The sequence below is a fragment of the Sus scrofa genome, chromosome 13, assembly GCF_000003025.6.
Source record: "Sus scrofa isolate TJ Tabasco breed Duroc chromosome 13, Sscrofa11.1, whole genome shotgun sequence".
Classification (NCBI taxonomy): domain Eukaryota; kingdom Metazoa; phylum Chordata; class Mammalia; order Artiodactyla; family Suidae; genus Sus; species Sus scrofa.
Genome location: NC_010455.5, coordinates 150,325,734 through 150,344,607, shown reverse-complemented (window position 1 = coordinate 150,344,607; position 18,874 = coordinate 150,325,734).

The following is an 18,874-nucleotide window of genomic DNA, read 5'->3' as shown; positions in this document are numbered from 1 at the left end:
CTCTTTTTTATTTTTTTCTTTTTAATTTTATTTTGTTTGAAGCATGTTCATGATTAAATCTGTATGCTGGCTTATTTGAGTGACTGCTCTCTGATTGCAGTTTCCTCAGTCCTAGTTCTTCCTCTTCTTCTTCTTCTTCTTCTTCTTTTTTTTCTTCCCTTTCCTTCCTTTCTTTTTGGTTTAGAGAAGCCCTTTCAATATTTCCTTTAACCTGGGTTTTGTATTGCTGTATCCTTTAAGTTTTTGTTTGTTGGGAAAAATTTTTATTTCCCCTTCTATTTTAAATGATATTCTTGCTGGATAGAGTATTCTAGGTTGCATATTTTTTCCTTTGAGCACTTTAAATATCTCTTGCCATTCCCTCCTGGCCTGTAGTGTTTCTGTAGAGAAATCAGCTGATATTCTTATGGGGGTTCCCTTGTAGGTAACATTTTCTTTTTCTCTTGCTGCCTTTAGGATCCTCTCTTTATCACTAACTTTTGCCATTTTTATTATGACCTGTCTTGGTGTGGGTCTGTTTGGGTTCAGTTTGTATGGGGCCCTCTGTGCTTCTTGTATCTTGAACCCAGTATCCTTTAGATTTGGGAAGTTTCCAGCAATAATTTCTTCAAATATATTTTCCATCCCCTTATCTTTTTCTACTCCTTCTGGAATTCCTATTATGCATAGATTGGCCCGCTTTATATTATCCCATAGGTCTCTTATATTGCTTTCCAGTTTTTGATTCGGTTTTCTGTCTGTTGACCGGATTGAGTGATTTCCATTATTCTATCTTCCATATCACTGATTCGTTCTTCTGCATTATTCATTCTGGTTTTTACTGCCCCTAGTTCAGTTTGCATCTCTGCAAATGAATGTTCTAGTTTTTCTTGGCTCCTCCTTATATTTTCTAGTTCCTTTCTGAGGGTATCTGCATTACTGTTCATATCTTCTCTTAATTCCTTCAGTATTTTCACTATTTCTCTTTTGAACTCCAGGTCTGTCTGACTGCAGAGATCTGTTTCATTGTTGACTGTTTTAGGTGAGTTCTCCTGTTGGTTTGACTGGGGGTGGTTTCTCAACTTCTTCATCTTGCTTGTTGTTTTCTTTCTCCTGAGGGAGTTGTACTCTCCGTGATCGGGCAGTGTTTGCCTTGTCACTGATGTGGAATATTTCCTGAGGGCTGGCGTTGTTTGACCAACTAGTCTTAAGTAGCTTACTGCATTAGTCTACTCTTGCCCTTGTAAATTACCACGAATGTAGGGGCTTCAACAAAATGAATGTATAATCTTACAGTTCAGTGGGTCAGAAGTCCAACACCCAGCTCACAGGTGTCAAATGTCAGCATGGCTGTGTTTCTTTCAGGACAATCTTGGTGAGAATCTGTTTCCTTGTCTTTCCCAGATTGGAGGAAATCCTCGGAAGAAAGGATGGTCCATTTCTTCCATCCACATAACCAGCAATGTTGCACACTTTGCCACTTTATCCATCATCGTCACATCTTCCCCCCCAACCCGCCTCCACACTCAAATACACACACACCAGAGCTGAGCTTATGGTTTTGATGACTCTTTTTTATTTTTTTCTTTTTAATTTTTTAGGGATTTGTGATTAGATTAGACCTGCCTGAATAATCCAGCATAATCTTTCCCTCTCAAGGTTCTTGATCACTGCAACATCCCTCTTGCCATGGAAAATAACACACTCACAGATTCCCAGGGTTATGATGAAGATATCTTTGGAGTCTCATGGTTCTACATACCACACTTAACTCTCCCCTAGTCTCTATTATGTTGCCTTTTTCTTTCTTATTATGTTTGGTAGCACCTGAAGAAATTATCCTAATTTAGTCACTTATAGTTTATTTATTATACATTTCTTTATTATATAAAAATCCTTCCATTTACTCATTTCCACTATACTATTCTGTAATATTGAGAATAAGAATTTGATCTACTTCGATGACAGTAGTAACCCCAACTCTGAAAGCAGCATCTGGCATGACATAGGAACTCAATGAATTCTTGTTAAGTGAATAAATAAAATCAGCTTCAGTAAATGATGTATGCTCCAGAGAAAAGCTGCCTAAATTAAGTCTTGAAGATAGATAAGGAGATTGTGGGGGCCAAAATTAGGGATTGGACTCTCCAGCCTGTGCAGAGAGCAGAGTCACTGTAGAATGACAGTAGTTCTCTTGCAGAAGTGACAAGGGATGAGAGAGGCTGGAAAAGCGAGTCAGAGGCAAATCACCAAAACCTTTTCTGACTTCATCTTGCATGTAATAGGAGTCATAGAATGGTTTTATATTGAGGAGTAACTTGATTATCTCTGCATTAGGGAAAACGCAATGTCACCAATGTCACTTTCAAAGGAGATTATTTGGAGTAAGGCCAAATGGGAGGCTTAGAAGTGAGTTTTGTCCTATCTCCCAAGATTTTAGCTGATTAATCTGATAAGTGAAAGAATACCAAAGTGTTACGAGAAAATTGTTAGTAGAAAAATCCATCTTTGCCAGGTAATACATATTACAATAGTTGACCATTGGAGATAATTTCCTTCTTTTCCCTAGCAACTGTGAAAGATGTTGGAAGCATATTGGGCTGTCTTTTTAAAGTTTTGTGAAATCTTAAAGAGGACAGCTCACTGCTATAAAATATATATAATTTTTAAAAACCCTTAAAGATTCCTTTTATATGTTCCATTCTAGCAGTGTCATATAGAGTTACATTTGGTAAGATATTCTAGGTGTCTTTTTCTCAATTGCTCCAACTGTACAATGGTATAAACAAAACACTGCTATGTGATTATGGCTTACAACTAGGTGTGAGAGAGGAAAGAGTCAAAGACCACCTCAAAGTTTCAAATGGATAATGAAGCCTTCGAAACCAGAGAAGACTGATGACAGTAGGAACATCTGATAGGTTCACAAGGTTAGGAGATGCCATGTATGGTTTTGAAAATATCTAATTTCATGATCTATTTTCATTTCAATCTACTTTATATTCAGATCATATTATGCAAAAACACAGGTGTTAGATTTAGAAAGTTACAGACTTACTAATTAAGATTTTTATATGAAAAAGACAATTAGCTAGTGCTATTCTGGCAAAAGCAAAACAGACAAGATATCAAATAAGTAAATAAACAACAATTTATTTGATAAATTGCAAAATTCTTCCCTCACTTCTCTTTTTGTCTCCCCCTTTCCAGTGATTAATTTTGAAAAATTTAATAAAATGCATGACAAGTTAAATATTAATAGTTATAGATTTTATTACTTTCCAGTTTAAAAGTTAAAAAATCAAATTAATAGTTTCATAGAAAATACTACATTTTTTTATAATTCTTTATGTGACCAAAAATAATCATGACCTTCTTCCTTATCGTTGATGGTTAGGACTGCCTCCTTAGATGAATCATGTTTGAGGCATTTTAGAGGAACTAAGTTGGGGAAAATGATTCAACCACTTTAACATACTGACTTACATAATTAAGGAAATTCTGGTTGTATATGGAGACCTACACAAATCACTGATGATATGAGAGAAGAAAAATGAATTTTAAAGCTGCCCATATCTAACGCTGGCAATAATGCAGAGCAACAGAAAGTCATTCATCACTTATGGGAATATAAAATGGCACAACCATGTTGGAAGACAGTTGGCCAATTTCTTACAAAGCTTAAAATAGTCTTATTGTAGGATCCAACGATCCCACTCCTAGGTATTTATCCAGTAAGCTGAAAACATATCCACACAAAAGCCTGCATATAAAATTTTATAACAGCATTACTCATAATTGCCAAAAACTGAGTCCCTCAATGGATGAATAAATAAAGTATGGTACATGCATATGGTGGAATATTATTCAGATATGAGCTATCAAGCCATGAAAAGACATGGAGAAAACTGAAGTAGATACTGCTAAGTTATAGAAGCCAGTGTGAAAATACTACATACTGTATGGTTCCAACTATATGACATTCTGGAAAATGCCAAACTATAGAAAGAATAAACAGATTCATGGTTGCCAAAGGTTTAGGGATGATAAATAGGGAGGGATAAATAAGAAAAGCACAGGAGGTTTTCTGCATAGTAGATAATGACATTATTTATCTGTCAAAATTCATAGAACTACAACACAGAATAAACTTTTGTTAATAATAATGTATAAATATGGGTTCACTACTTGTAACAAAGGTACCACACTAATGCAAGATGTTAATGGGGGAAATGGCGTGTGTAGGGCTGTGGCATATGGGAACTCTATATACGATCACCTCAATTTTCAGTAAATTTAAAACTACCCTAAAAAATAAAGTTTAAAAGTTCCCATTGTGGTGCAGTGGTTAACGAATCCCATTAGGAACCATGAGGTTATGGGCTCGATCCCTGGCCTAGCTCAGTGGGTTAAGAATCCAGTGTTGCTGTGAGCTGTGGTGTAGGTTGTAGACTCGGCTTGGATCTGGTGTTGCTGTGGCTGTGGCATAGGCTGGTGGCTGTAGCTCCAATTCAGCCCATAGCCTGGGAACCTCCACATGCCACGTGTGCGGCCCTAAAAAGCAAAATAAATAAATAAATGAAAGAGAATAAAAGCACTATTCTGACATTATAAAACTATGCACGTGCCAACATCCACACCTGCCTTCTGGAATATTTTACTTAAAGAAAGGATGATCAAACACCTGGTTTGTCCAAGATGTTCCTGGTTTATGTCAGTTATTCAGGTGTGATTATTAACTGAGCCTCTCTTTGTTCTCAGAAGTGTTCCATTTGGGATAATTTACATGATCATTGCACTTAGAAGGAAAAAGGGAAGTAACATCTTTCTAACATCTGTCTTGGAATACAGGAATTGGACTATGCCCTTTCCTTAGGGACTCACTTAAGCCTCACAATGTTCCTACGAGGACGATTTTGTCCTCCCCAATTTGCAGATGGAAAAACTTGAAGCTCAGAAGCTCATTTCCTTAAGACTATACAATTCATCGCTGGCAGATCCTGCAGTTAAACCTTCATCTCTAGGACTCCAAAGCTCATGCTCTTTCTACTCTAGTATTTAAAAGCCAGGTGATCTTGGATATTCTTTCTAGACCTTGTAATTCTTTTTTTTTTTTTTTAAGGGCCACACCCACAGCATATGGAGGTTCCCAGGCTAGGTGTCTCATAGGAGCTACAGCTACAGGCCACAGGCACAGCAATGCCTGATCCGAGCCACCTCTGTGACCTACAGGACAGTTCACAGCAATGCCAGATCCTTAACCCAATGAGCCAGGCCAGGGATCAAACCCACAACCTCATGGTTCCTAGTAGGATTAGTTTCTATCTGCGCCATGATGAGAACTCCCTAGACCTTGTAATTCTTGAAAGAATTCTATGGTAGTTATACCTAAAAACCTCACATGCATGGTACTATGGCACTAGAAAGTAGAGATTATATATAAAGACAGTTTTATTTATAAAACTCCTGAGGATATTTTTCAATAAATTATGATGATATCACAGTTTTTTTCTGTTCCATCCCTGGGTCATCTGACAACAATGACATCTGTAGTCCATTATTTTCCATAAGTACAGTGACAGGTAGCACTTAGATATATTGTATTGCAGAGAAAAGCTATTAATTTGTGCCATCACATCTCTGCAGCCAGGAAGGCATCTCTGGGGAAGAAGGGGGTCCTATGGGCCATGGCAGCTCATTCTTCTGACTCTATGATGGGATATAACAAACCAACCCATTTCTTTCTTTTTCTTTTTTTTTCTTTTTTTTTTTTTTTTTTTTTTTTTTTTTTTTTTTTTTGTCTTTTTGCCATTTCTTGGGCCACTCCCGTAGCATATGGAGGTTCCCAGGCTAGGGGTCAAATCGGAGCTGCAGCCACCGGCCTACACCAGAGCCACAGCAACGCAGGATCCGAGCCGCGTCTGCAACCTACACCACAGCTCACGGCAACACTGGATCATTAACCCACTGAGCAAGGGCAGGACCGAACCTGCAACCTCATGGTTCCTAGTCGGATTCGTTAACCACTGAGCCACAACGGGAACTCCCAACCCATTTCTTTCTTTCTTTCTTCCTTTCTTTCTTTTTCTTCCTTCCTTCCTTCTCTTTTTCTTTCTTTCTTTCATTTTCTTTCCTACTTTCTTTCTTTCTTTCTTTCTTTCTTTCTTTCTTTCTCTTTCTTCCTTTTTTTCTTTCTCTCTTTCTTTCTTTCCTTCTTTTCTTCTTTTTCTTTTTCTCTCAGTTTGAAGACTAAAGTTTTCTGGCCAGTTTCCCATACACATTCTTCTCCTTTACTTCCCAATTCTCGGTGTACATTAGCCATCCTGGCTGCTTGACATCATTCCAAAAAAGAAAGGCCTGCCTTGAGATAATACTTTGATTTGTGACAGAATGCTAGTAGCAGCTACTGGATTAAAAGCTATTTTGCCTCTTATCTTCTTGCCTTAAGCATAGAAGATGTTATAGTTTAATGTAACACAAAACTATTTTAAGTGTTTAAACTCTCTTTTTCCTATTTTATTCTTTTCCTAATGGGGTTGATCATTCTCATCTGACCAGAAACACTTTGGATTTGAACCAAGGACTGGAAAATTCAGAATGTTATGTATGGTACCAGAATGAATGATACCTCTGTGTCCTCAGGACCCCTGTGTCCCACAAATTAAGGAGCCATGGCCATGTACTTAACATTTACTGTGAAAACTGGATAGAGAATGTGCCTCAACAGACAGGGTGATGAAGATTTCCATGCCCCTAATCCTTTACCCAATTTCTCCTTCCTTCTGCATGGTCTAGTCCAGCTAGAACACAGATTTTCATTTTCTCTAGATATGCTGCTACATTGGCTCTCCAGGAAGAACAACATTCTGGGTAGAAGTGTTTGCTGCTTTCCATGGTGTAAATACTCCCACTGTGACAGTTTTAGATTGCTGATGTAATGTTACCAAACTCCAAGTGGGGAAAAAAACATAATTAACTCTAAACACTGGATTGAGCTGGTTCCCAGCACACCACTGTGGCTGGCCCTGCACTATGAAATTATGTTCACTTTAGTTCTGGCACTAAGTTCAACTACTTGCTTGGCTTCTCTAGATCTTTGATCAATGGCGCCATCTTCTCACCCCATTTTGCTGCCCCACTAGCTCCACCTATTAACTATTCTTAGGTCTCAGGATTATCTCCTGCTACTTCTGCTTTTGCACTTTTCACTGTGCTACATTGTACCTCTGGGTCCTAAAATCCCTACTTCATCCTTCTGCTTATTCATTTGCTATTTTTTTTTTCCACATCAGCAGCACGTGGAAGTTTCCAGGCCAAGGATCAAATCTATTCTTGGATTGGAAGAATCAATATTGTTAAAATAACTATACTACCCAAGGCAGTCTATAGATTTAATACAATCTCTCTCATATTACCAATGGCATTTTTTCACAGAACTGGAACAAAAACAATTAAAATCTGCATGGAAAAACAAAAGTCCGTGAATAGCCAAAACAATCCTGAGAAAGAAAAACAGAGCTGGAGGAATCGAGCTCCCTGATTTCAGACTATAATACAAAGCTACAGTCCTAAAAACAGTATGGTACTGGCACAAAAACAGAAATATAGATCAATGGATCAGGATGGAAAGCTCAGAAATAAACTCATGCAACTACAGTCAACTAATCTATGACAAAGGATATAAGAGTATAAAATGGAAAAAAAAAACAGTCTCTTCAATAAGTACCACTGGGAAAACTTGACAGCAACATGTAAAAGAATGAAATTAGAACACTTTCTAACACTGTTCACAAAAATAAACTCAAAATGGATTAAAGACTTGAATGTAAGACTAGAAAATATAAAATTTTAGAGGAAAACATAGGCAGAACACCTCAACATAAACCACAGCAATATCTTTTTGGATCTACCTCCTACAGTAATGAAAATAAAAACAAAAATAAACAGGGAGTTCCCACTGTGGCTCAGCAGTATCAAACCTGACTAGTATTCATGAGGATGTGGGTTCGATCCCTGGCCCTGCACAGAGGGTTAAGGACCTGGAGTTGTCATGAGCTGTGGTGTAGGCTGCAGCCTCTGGTGTTGCTGTGGCTGTGGCATAGGCCAGCAGCTGCAGTTCCAATTTGACTCCTAGCCTGGGAACTTCCAATATGCTGCCAGTGCAGCCCTAAAAAAGCAAAAAGAAAAAAAAAATAAACCAACTTAAATTCAAAAGGTTTTGCACAGCAAAGGAAACCATAAACAAACAAACAAAGATAATCCACAGAATAGGAGGAAATATTTGCAAATGATATAACTGACAAGGGATTAATCTCCAAAATATACAAAAAACTCATGCAGCTCAAAATAAAAAACCAAACAACCCTATCGAAAAATGGGCAGAAGATCTAAATAGACATTTTCCAAAGAAGACATACAGATGGCTGAAAAATACATGAACAGATGCTCAACATCACTAATTATTAGAGAAATGAAAATCAAAACTATAATGAAATATCACCTCACAATAATCAAAACTGCCATCATCAAAAAGACTATAAACAATAAATGCTGGAGAGGGTGCAGAGAAAAGGGAATGCTCCTACACTGTTGGTAGGAATGTAAATTGGTACAACCACTATAGGAAACAGTATGAGAGTTCCTGTTGTGGCACAGTGGAAGTGAATCCGATAAGGAACCATGAGTTTGAGCGTTGGATCCCTGGCCTTGTTCAGTGGGTTAAGGATCCTGCACTGCCGTGAGCTGTGGTGTAGGTTGCAGATGTGGCTCAGATGTGGTGTAGCTGTGACTCTGGCATAAGCCAGCAGCTGTAGCTCCAATTTGACCCCTAGCCTGGGAACCTCCATATACCCTGAGTGCAGCCCTTTCTTAAAAAGACAAAATAAATAAATAAATAAATAAAAATAATGAAAGAAAGAAAAGGGAAAAAGAAAGCAGTATGGAGTTTCCTCAGAAAACTAAATATAGAAATGCCATATGATCCAGCAATCCTATTCCTGGGCATATATCCAGAGAAAAGCATAATTTGAAGAGATACATGCACCCCAATGTTCATTGTAGCTATTTACTATTTACAGTAACCAACACATGGAAGCAACCTAAATGTCCATTGACAGAAGAATGGATAAAGAAGATGCGGTGAATATATATGAAATATTACTCAGCCATAAAAAGATTAAAATAGTGCTATTTGTAGCAATATGAATGAATCTAGAGATTATCATACTAAGTCAAAGAAAAATATCATATGATACTATTTATATGTAGAATCTAAAAACATGATGTAAATAAACTTATTTACAAAGCAGAAACAGACTCTCAGACTTCAAAAACAAATATGGTTACCAAAGGGGACAGGTGGCGGGAAGGGATTGATTGGGATTGGCATATGCACACTACCATATGTGGAATAAATGGTCAACAGGGACCTGCTATATAGCACAAAGAACTCTATCCAATATTCTGTAATTACCTATATGGGAAAAGAATCTGAAAAAAAATGGATATGTGTGTATATATATATATAACATATATATATATATATACACACACACATATATATATATATATATAAAACTGAATCACTTTGTTGCACAGCAGAAACTATTACAACATTGTAAATCAACTATAATTCAATAAAACTTTTTTAAAAAGTACACAAGTATACCTTCCCAATGTGTTTAAGATGATGTGGTATAAAAGTTCCACATTTAATATTTCTCAGATAACATCACTCCAGAAGTACACTACCAAAATGTTAACTGAGAAAAACTGACCCCAGCTACTGCAGTGACAATGCTGGATCTTTAACCTGCCAGGCCACCAGGGAACTCCTGCTATATAGTTGTTATAGACAAACTAATATTCTCTGAATACACATAGGTATCACTCATGTCTCTCCTCTAAAATGACAAGATATATTGAAGGATAATATTAAGGCTAAAAAATGGAGATATATTGGTTATCCATAATATATCAATGTGGTGGTGTGAGGAGTTCCCATTGTAGCACAGCAGAAACTAATCTGACTAGTATCCATGAGAATGCGGATTCAATCCCTGGCCTCGATCACTGGGTCAGGGATCCAGGGTTGCCTTAAGCTGTGCTGTAGGTCCCAGATGCAGCTTGGATCCCCAGTTGCTATGGTGGTGGCAGGCAGGTGTGGCTCAGATTCAGCCCCTAGCCTGGGAACTTCCATATGCTGGGAATGTGGCCCTAAAAAGAAAAAAAAAAAAGTTGTTGTGGAGTCAGCCCAGGACTGCTATTTCTCTGTCTGCTGATATATATTGAGTGGTCACAGGCAAATCACTTAGATGCTTTGAGCCCTTATTTTCTCATTTGTAAAATGAAAGCAACAGACTATATGATTTCAAAGAACACTTTTCTTTCCTTAAATTCCAGTACTCTAGGAGTTCCCGTCGTAGCGCAGTGGTTAATGAATCTGAAATAGGAACCATGAGGTTGTGGGTTCGATCCCTGGCCTTGCTCAGTGGGTTAAGGATCTGGTGTTGCCGTGAGATGTGGTGTGGTTCGCAGAGGCGGCTCCCCAGATCCCGCATTGCTGTGGCTCTGGCGTAGGCCAGTGGCTACAACTCCAATTAGACCCCTAGCCTGAGAACCTCCATATGCTACAGGAGCTCAAGAAAAGACAAAAAGACAAAAAAAAAAAAAAACAAAATAAAAAAAAAAAAAACACATCCATCACGTCACATATTAATCTTTTTTTTTTTTGACGTGAATGTTTAAATTCTTTCTTAGCAAATTTCAATTGTGAAACACACTTTTATCAACTATAGCCATCATGTTATACATCGGGTTCTCAGAACTTATTTATAGCTAAAAGTTTGTACCTGTTTATCAACCTTTTCCTAAGTCCCCCACCCTCCAGCCACTGGCAACCACTTTCTACTTTCTGCTCTTTTTAAACTTGACTTTTGTTTTAGAGTTCACATAGCAAAACCACATTTTTAAACAAAACAAAATTAATCTATGGTTACATCCCACATTTCCTTCCTTTATATCTTCTTTTCTGGAGATTGCGAAGTTTCTTTCATCATTAAACTCAAACCTAGCTCCAATCTTTTTGGAATCTTGTACTTATTTTCTCCTTGCTCCTATTAACTCACAGTGTGTGGTGAGGTAATTGCAAGGCAAGGAGTTGTGTTTAGTCCTTTTTTTTGCATGGCATTCTGGAAAGCACAGCTTCAGGATTAGAGACAAGCGGAATGGCTCAAACTGATATTGAATGTAAATTTTAAACCTGTTTCTCAGCGTGATAGGTAGTAAAATCAAGGAACTACAGGTTGTAAGTGAATTTAAAGGTCATCTGTTTCATTGCAACTTACAGTACAGATGCCAGCAGCATCAGCATCATCAGTTTGTTCAAAATGTAGAATCTGAGACCTCATCTCAAATCTGCTGAATCAAATTCTACTCTAACAAGATCCCCAGATGATTTGCTTACCTGAAATATACCACCTCTGATTAAGTGGCAAACCAGCCTATACTTGAGTGTGTGCAGTCACAAGAACTCATTCCAATTCCTTCTTCCTCCAAAGCATTCTAATTGGTACTTAAAATTCATGAATGGAGTACCTGTCATGGCTCAGTGGTTAACGAATCTGACCAGGAACCATGAGGTTGCAGGTTCGATCCCTGGCCTCACTCAGTGGGTTAAGGATCTGGCATTGCTGTGAGCTGTGGTGTAAATCACAGACATGGCTCGGATCTGGTGTTGCTGTGGCTGTGGTGTAGGCTGGCAGCTACAGCTCCAGTTAAACCCCTAGCCTGGGAACTTCCACATGCTGCATGTGGCCCTAGAAAAGACAGAAAAACAAAAACAAAAAAAGATTCATGAATTTGTAGCCAAACACAATCTGAACATTTCCATTCTTGTTTTTCAATCTTTATATGGTGCTTCTACTGACTACCTGAAATGGACCCTGGAAAAAACTGGTTTGCCTGTGTCACATAACAACCCTAGCAGTCAGTTCTGTAGGTATCCCCTTCTGTATCATTCTTCCTCTCTGGAATTCACTTTCCTTGGGCTCTGCTTATGTAGATTCTATTCACCCATGAAACCCCACACCAGTGCTCTCCAGAGGACAATTCAACTCACCTGTACTTCCAAAGACATTCACTAGAGCAGGGCCAAAAGACCAGTGCCTTATTGATTATTCCATTTAATCCATGTGGGGTCTTTAGAAAATTAGAATTTCAGTGCCTTTAGACAGGACATGCATGGTCTTATCTGACCCTCACTATTTTCTTTTTTTATTATTATTTTTTATTAATTATTTTTAATAGTTATTTCCCAAATACAATTTTTTTCCTACTGTACAACATGGTGGCCCAGTTACACAAACATGTACACATTCTATTTTCACACATTATCATGCTCCATCATAAGTGACTAGACATAGTTCCCAGTGCTACACAGCAGGATCTCACTGCTACACAGCAGGATCTCACTGCGAATCCATTCCAAAGGCAATAATTTGTTATTTTCTTTAGTATCATCCTTGAAGAGTTTCACGCATTTACAAAACCAGTTTTAATCTAGCATCTTTGACCTAGTAATTCTCCCCTAAATAGACGGCACCTCCAATGCTCTTAGTCCAATTCACAAATTATACATAATTCTTCTTTCCACATTTCATCTTTTGACCACATTCTTTCATCTGTACTAGTCTTCATTGGCTACAATAATGAAATACCACTGACTGGGTGGCTTAAATAACATATATTAATTTTCTCACATTTCTGGAAGCTAGAAGCCCAAGACCAAGGTGCTAAGGGTTGGTTTCTGGTAAGACTTCTTTTCTTGGGTTGTAGGCAGTCACCTTCTCACCTTGTTCTCACAGGCCTCTTCTCTGTGTGTGTGAAGAGAGAGAGAGATCTGGTGTCTCTTCCTCTTCCTATAAGTACACTGGTTCTATCAAATTAGGATCCCACTTTTATGACCTCATTTACTTTAGTTATTATTAAAGGTGCTATCTCCTACTACGGTCACATTGGCAGGGGTTAGGGCTTCAACATATAAATTTGGGAGGGAGGGGAATAATTCAGTATGTAACATTATCAAAACATTTATATCCCAAAGAATCACACATGATAATGTACAAAGTTCTTTAATCTTTGTCATCTATGGACTGTATCATCTAAGACATTCATGCAAACTCATTAGCTGAACTGAAGGCAGTATCAGGGCTGCTTTCTACACCAGAAGCAATTCATAGGAAATAGAATCAAGCTGATTTCAGCTTAGTTACTACTGACAAAGAGGCAACAACAACAATACCCGCTCACAGAGGGCTTACTATGTGCTAGATACTGTTGTAAGCATCTTTACATATACTTATAGATTTTTGACCTCATGATACCCTATGATAAAAATACTGCTTGTACTGTTCCCATTTTACTGATTAGAAAACTGGGACATACTAAGTAAATGGATTGTCTAAGGTTACAGGTAGAATGTGCATGGCTGGGATTTCAGACCAGGCTGTACAGCTTCCAGGTCTGTGCTCTTGGCCACTGTACCACTCTCTGCTTCTCAACAATGGAGACAAAGGGATGAGGTGGACTCTATTGGAAAGGATTATAGCTCAGCTCCAACATAAAATATTCATTCATAAATATATATTCATCTCACATATATTTAAGTAGTTATCAGCATAAAATTTTAAAAACATTTCACTGATGGGACAATTTATTGTCCAAACTTGGAACTTTGGGTAAAAAAGAGGTGCTGTTAATAATTGTGTTAGAACAACAGGGTAAACAGTGTCCTGGGCAAAGCAAGATATACAATTATACTACTTACTGCACATCCACTGTAGCCAGTACTATGCTAACAACTTTACATGTAATCCTTATAAAATCCGTCTAAGATAAGAATTTTTATGCCCATTTTAAGGGGGAAGAAACTGAGGATAAAAAGGGTCAAGAAACTTGCCCAAAGACACAAATAGTTAGTAGTAGAGTTCGTTTTAAAACTAGGTCTGTCTGAGTCCAAAACGGTACTCTTAATTAGCACCCCGTGTAACTTTCCTTTTCCTATAGACAGAAAACAAGTACGGATGCTCAAGACAATTGTAGGAGACAGAATAAGCAAATTGACTAGGTTAAATAATATCAATAGGCCCTGAGACATAGAGGCCATCCCTAGTCATCTGGAAACCTGGCTCTGGCAGATAATATGAGAACCTGATAAAGGTGACTAGGGGTATGGGCTCTGGATTGATTGGTTTACATTTGAAAGATATCCTGATTGGTGAGTTGTCCAATGTCTAGGAATTAGCTAGCCCTGGAAGGGACAGTCCCTACAGGGTCAGCAAAACTCCAAATGCCAAGGCATCAGAACACAGACAATAAGACATGATTAATACACTTCCTAAGAAACTCAGTAGTGTTTTTGTCTTAGTCTGCAGCAGGAACCCTTGTCTTTGTAATTTCTGTAGGAGGCTAAGAGAGGGAAATTTTGAACTATTCAATCACCCTGCAGTAGCACCTCCAGCTTACACTCTTAAAGATAACAGTGCACAAGAGCATCATAGGCACAAGTAAGATTAATGGGAAAGCTAACGCTACTGATAAGAAAGTCCTTCCCCAAGCATTTCTCTCTTCCTCTCACCTCCCTCTCTCTCTTCCCATAGTAACACTAGAGATGCTCTCTAGAGATTGTGTGCAGGCTTTAATTTATCAACCAAGATGTTCACTGATGACAAAATTGGTAGGCTTTTGTTACACAGTCATGTGTGTGGCTCTGAGTGCAGCAGATAGGGCATCATCTCTGGAGTTCTGACTACTTTGCCAAATTCCTAATATCTCACGAAGAAAAGCCAGTGTGCACCAGCAATCAGGTGCATTTCATTTTGAAAAGCTTGACAAGCACTCACTGGCTTACAGTGGAGCATGAGTATGAGTGCATGAACAGGTACACAGGTACATATATGCGTGCATACGCATGCATGCAAGCATACTCAAAACAACAGATGACTGAATACTCTGACCTAGATCCCAGTCAATATATCTCTGAACCAAAAGCAATTTCCCACCCTTTCAGGCTCACTGGAAGCCTCACATTGTTACAGGAGGTCAGGGAATGTGGTGAAGTTTTACATAGGTCCTTATTCCTTTAAGGATCATAGGCAAAATATTAAACAGGAAGAAGAGGACAAAGACATGGATAATTTAAAAGAGCAAATAATATAGAATCCATTTTTATAACGCAAAACTGATATTCAAAACTGATATCTGGTTTCTGGTGATCCTTCACTGCCCGTGCACTTACAAGAGTAAGTTGCCAAGAAGCTGATTGAAAGCTCTGTGTTTCTGAATCAAGCTAGCTTGCTCACTGCAGGCAGTCAGGAAGGATCTTGAATTGTTTCATTGAGAGATCCTTAGTTGTCAACATACAGAGGTCTTTTGTATTTGCGTGTCAGATTCTCCAATGTCTTAACTGGAGAGGTAGGTGTAGTTTAAACTTAGTTGCTAGGGTTCTGGAATACAAGAGGGAAAGAGATGCTGAGGAAACGCATCACCCAGGAGTTCCCATTGTGGTGCAGTGGAAAGGAATCCAACTAGTATCCACTAGTATCCCTCACCTCACTCAGTGGGTGGGGGATTCACCATTGCCCCTGCCATGAGCTGTGGTGTAAGTTGCAGACACAGTTCAGATTGCACGTGCTTCATCTCATTTGACCCCTAGCCCAAGAACTTCCATATACCACAGGTGAGGCCCTAAAAAAAAAAAAAAAAAGAAATGCTCCATCCAACATAGACAAGTTTTCTCTATTCATCAGTTTTCAGATGGGCTTCCTCCTGCTCCAACCAATTGCAATCATCCTCCCCTCTATAAAGTAAATTTCTCGGCTTCCTTGATAGTGAGGGAGGGGAAACTGCCTGAACGCTAAGGTTGGAGGAAGGGAACCAAAGTATTTATCGGTCCTTGAGTAGAATTTCAATCAATCCCATTTCCAATTGTGTTTGCACTCCAGCCTCTGGACATACCTGATGTCTCCTGCTTTCTACTAATTAGTTTCTCCCACTACAAGCACTGATGTTTTACATTTCTCTGGGCTGCTAAGAATTACCACACTGCTCCATTGCGGTCCCAATTATAAAATTCTCTTGTCTTCCTGTGAATGCTGTCATACCTCTCATATTCTCTAGGTTTGTGATATTGGAGAGCACGAGAGGGAGGAACATCTGTTAAAAAGGAATGAGTTAATCATACTCCTCAGTTCACAGCACATCAGCATTATTTTCCAATACAAGGGTCTTGGCTTCTATATTTTTATATGTATATTCATTCTCTTCTATGCTTTTCCCACTCCTTCTTCAAAGGCAGTGATTCCTTGATAATTTGTAAGTTTAACGCATATGTTTTTATTTGACTTTTTTTTTTTTTTTTTTTTTTTTTTGCTTTTTAGGCCCACACCTATGGCATTTGGAAGTTCCCAGGCTAGGAGTCAAATCGGAGCCACAGCACATAGCAACTCAGGATCTGAGCCACCTCTGTGATCTACACCACAGCTCACAGCAACACTGGATCCTTAAACCACTGAGCGAGGTCAGGGATTGAACCCGCATCCTCATGTATACTAGTTGGGTTTGTAACCCATTGAGCCACAACAGGAACTCCCTATTTGACTTCTTAGAAATGTATATTTTTGTTTCATGAATATAAATTTAAAATTGTATATATAGTATTGTGTTAGTTATTAGTCAATTTCTTGCCTTTTCATTCAGCATAATGTTTCTAAGAGTGAACTACATTACTCTCTTTATATCTAATGATTTATATCTTTTCTTATTCCTTTATTGGTAGTTCCTTTAATCATGGTTCTATTAATTGGAGTTTCATACTATTTTTACTTCTTAAAACATATCTATATTTCACTTTACAATTTCTACCTTTAGTTGTTTTTTTAATAGAGCAAGAACTTGAAGATGTTTCTCAAACAATTTGAGTACAAAATTATCCCAGATTTTCCCACTTGCCCACATAATCCAACAGTAATTATTTTTGAGATTCTTTTTATATTCCTTTCCTAAATATTCTTAGTTTTTATTGGGAAACTTTTTTTCTTTCAAATTCATGTTTTAATAAGTACTGAAAAAATGTGATCAAATTAGAGCACTGCAATAACAAATACAACTAGCCTAATACAGTTTGAGTGTAAACAGAACAGAATCTTGGTAAATATGTAACTCATTTGGAGGGAGAAGCATGTCAACATAATAAAGAAAGGTGAGTATTCAGCAGGCTGTGGGCATTAGTCAGGATATTTTACACAATGAACACAAGCATTAGTTAATAGAGTCTGCTAAGAAAATACATAACTATAGTTTTTGTTTGTTTGCTTGTTTTTGAAAACACTCTATCAACTTGATTCCTTTATGTTTGATTTATTTAGATGCTATTGTGCTTAAATAAGAGTAGCTCCATAACAGGACAAAATGGAAAAGACTTAAAAGTAGATTTGGGGAGTTCCCATCGTGGCGCAGTGGTTAACGAATCCGACTAGGAACCATGAGGTTGTGGGTTCGGTCCTTGCCCTTGCTCAGTGGGTTAATGATCCGGCGTTGCCGTGAGCTGTGGTGTAGGTTGCAGACGCGGCTCGGATCCCGCATTGCTGTGGCTCTGGTGTAGGCCGGTGGCTACAGCTCCGATTCAACCCCTAGCCTGGGAACCTCCATATGCCACGGGAGCGGCCCAAGAAATAGCAACAACAACAACAACAAAAAGACAAAAGACAAAAAAAAAAAAAAAAAAAAGTAGATTTGGGGGAGTTCCTGTTGTGGCTCAGTATGTTAAGAACCTGACATAGTGTCTGTGAGCATGCAGGTTTGATCCCTGGCCTCACTCAGTGGGTTAAGGATCCTGTGCTACTGTGGCTGTGGCATAGGCTGGCAACTGCAGCTCCAATTCAATCCCTAGCCAGAGAACTTCCATATGCCAGAGGTACTACTGTAAAAAGAAAAAAATAAAATAAAAAGTAAGCTTTTGGAAAGATGCAAAAAACGATACCGGTACTGTTGTGAGATGTATTTATTCCAAACATGTGGTATCAAAGTTCTATCAAATAAAAATTTCTCTTTCATCTAGGATTTAAAATGGGATCATAATTGACAAATAACTAAAGAGATGTCTGAGTTGATAAGCAAATAATACAAGGCTTTGGGATTTTTCTAACCATTAGTCACGAAGCAGGTTTATTTTCCCAATCTGTGTTCTTAGTGGCAGTTCCAGTACCATCTCAGGTGAATCCTCATGTTCTTCAGAATAACTGTCCTTATAATGCTACAAAGGACCTCTCTTCCAAGAAACATAAAACATTCTGTGGACATTACCTAATTTTCTCTTCAAATGTCTTCCAAAAGGGATAGATAAATGACAAATTGATACTGTGTTTTACAAGAAAAGAAACTGTGGCTCAGAGAGGAAATTGGCTAATTAAAGATCATACCACAAATGTGACAGGAGTTGACTGACAACAGCCGGGTGCCACTTTTTATGGAAACTCCTCTTCTCATTCCACTAATAAAGAGCAAAGGGGAAATAAGTACATGTGTAAAGTTAACCACATTTGCAACACTGGTTTATTGTTTAATCCAACGTGACTCATCTAAGAGATGTTTATTGAATTAATGTTGAAGACTTTTTTCCCCCTAAGCCAAAGAAGACATTAATTTGTTGCTGTTTTTAATTGACACTTAAAAAACAGCAGGAGTGAAAAGCTCAAATGAATGAATAAATAAACCAGTAGCACATGGCCAGGTTTTTGTTGTTCTTCTGTTTTAGTATGCTAGGATATTTCTTGGCATATGGGAGCTTTATCTACCAATGATGAACTAGCAGACAACCAGCCAGAAAGGGCACTGGAAT